General features: G+C 41.1%; 1 non-coding gene across 1 annotated transcript; it reads left to right on the top strand.

Moving 5' to 3' along the window:
* The first annotated feature begins 490 nt into the window (after positions 1 to 490).
* On the top strand, positions 491 to 565 carry Trnat-agu (transfer RNA threonine (anticodon AGU)). Its single transcript has one exon. It is a non-coding gene; the product is annotated as a tRNA-Thr (tRNA).
* The last annotated feature ends 1,957 nt before the right edge of the window (positions 566 to 2,522 follow it).

Here is a 2,522-nt window from a genome sequence, read left to right as displayed (position 1 = left end):
TGCCTTTCCGCACACACCAAAAATTACGTCCATCCCCTACAAGATAACAATCGAAAGTGTATCTTAACTCCTTCTTGGAGTATGAAACAAAAGAGAATCCAATATGAACATTACAGAGATTATATTCTAAATTCCTCTCAATTTTATCTTTGGCGCAGACTTTAAGGTATTGTATGTCTCTGGGTCGGAATGTATCATTACTCCCATTATATTTACATATAATGTTTCACAGCTGCGGGAGCTGTGTGGTTTCTGTTCTTCCGAAGGAACAGACAACATGCATTCAAATAACTGATAAGCCTGAGTGGGCCTTGGGTCCACTTTCTTCAGTGCCAGTGCACAAATGCGTCCGACCTCCTGTGGGAATCTCTAATAAGCGAACAGGACTATAATGGACAGGGACTGTAGATAGGTGTGGGTGGCGTTCGGTGGGAGTGTGGATCGGCCGTGAGACGTACCGGGATAATCCATGCAGTGGCGATAACGCTGTGTCCCGGATGGCGCAGTGGTTACCGCATCTGCCTAGTACGCAGGAGATCACGGGTTCGAATCCCGGTCCGGTACACATTTTCGCTCGTCGCTGCTGATTCCGCTTAATGTCCCGCTGCACCTGTTGTCAGTGATCGTCTTTCAATTTACATTCTATATAAATTAGCTGTAGTAAGGGCGCGGTTGACTGCCGCCCCGAATTACTGATAGTTAAAACTCGGCACCAATCGGAACATACCCTGTCACTGTTCTGTTTCGGACTGCTGCCACCCTCCGTGACCCCGAAGTTATGGCTGTAGCTGCCTGACGAAAACTGTTGTGTTGTCTGTGTAAGCGGATTGATTAATATAGTGATTGTATATAAATCCACAATCCACAATCCAATATTATACACGATTATAAATGTTTACTAAATGTTCTGAATGTCATTATTCTCTTACTCATTGCTTTGTATGGTAATGGCCTGAATTTCATATTCCTTGCTACAAATATGTACCGCATTTGAAGATTACCGTGTCTGTAAAGCGCATCCACGAGTCAATGATACTTCGGTGTCAAATTTTATACAACAGAGGAACTAATCGATACGAGCTGCGCACGCCCTTCGCTTGTCATTACTAGAAGCCAAACAATACTTTTCCCCTCGCATATGCTGCAATGCCTCAGCGGCCGCGCTACTTACCTCTCTGTCCCTGAGGCAAGTGGCCAACTTTAGTGTACTTAGCTCACAACCGAATTCAGGAACGTTAATTACATTTAAGCGCTTCATAAAATATTACTACTGTATCTGTAAGTAGTTTTGGTTGTCACTGCCAATGAGCAGGAAACGTACGCTCTTGGCAGGTTCTAAACATTAGATGACGTCTTTGGATTCGGCTCTTAGTCGTTGGAGGCATGTTGACGCTGTTCGTCCACTGGAGCAACGCAACGTTTTGGGCACAGCTGGATCAGAGTTGCGTTGCTCGTTCGTCCACTGATGCAATCGTCTCAAAAGTGCTGATTTTTGTCAGTCTGCTCCACAATGCCAAACTATGCAGTTCGTAACGTTCTCGTTACGTATTGGACCATGAGAAAGTTTCAAAGCGGAAATTAGGGATTCAAGCGTTCATTCGCAATCATCAGACAGCGAGAACTCGAAAAAGACGAAGAAAAAATTCAAAGGAATTTATACGATGTCGAAGAAGCAGCTTGAGAAGCTGGCTGAAAATCTTCGCAGTTTTATAAAGAACATACTGGAGGAAAAGTGTCTCGCCTGAAGAAATACTACTACTTAGTTTGAGGTACGATGCTTTTTATTGATCATTATAATCTATAAAAGAAATTTATTGTGAAACAAATCCATATACTTACGTATTTAAACTCATAACATACGATATAATTCCTCCGTATTTTTTTTAAAAAATACTGTACTTATATTTCTCAACCTTTCCGTACTGGGGGAAACTAAAATATACAGAAAAATTTACTACTTAAAAAGTTCCTTCCACGAATTTCTTTGACCTACATTGACTAAAGCTGCACAAAATTTCAGATTCTATCAGCAATGGTATTCCAGAAAAATGTACATATTTTTTTCAAACTTCGAATTTAATTTAATTATTTTAGATAACACCTCATGGCACTGTAAATATTTAGTAGCATTCCTTTAAGTATTATGATTTTAGTTGCTAAGTTTCAGTTTTCTAGGTTTGATAATAACTGGATAAAATTATAAATTTTAGTAGTGTAATTTTGCCTACATCTCCCTTATACAGACACTTCTGTTTCGGGTACTTGAGAAGTGAGTGTAATCTCTCCACTATCATTTTATTTCACTCGTGGGAGTTATACTATCGGAAGGACAGTGAAGAAATGGTGCGAAGCTATATGGAAAGAGCTGCAGAAGAAATACATGCCAGCTCCAGATAAAACCCGATAAATGTAAATGTCGTGTGACTCGGGCCTCCCGTCGGGTAGACCGTTCGCTGGGTGCAAGTCTTTCGATTTGACGTCACTTCAGCGACTTGCGCTTCGATGGGGATGAAATGATGATG

The sequence above is a fragment of the Schistocerca cancellata genome, chromosome 1 (assembly GCF_023864275.1).
Source record: "Schistocerca cancellata isolate TAMUIC-IGC-003103 chromosome 1, iqSchCanc2.1, whole genome shotgun sequence".
In the NCBI taxonomy this organism is placed as follows: domain Eukaryota; kingdom Metazoa; phylum Arthropoda; class Insecta; order Orthoptera; family Acrididae; genus Schistocerca; species Schistocerca cancellata.
Note: the sequence above shows the minus strand (reverse complement) of the source record. Positions and strands in the feature narration are given on the sequence as shown.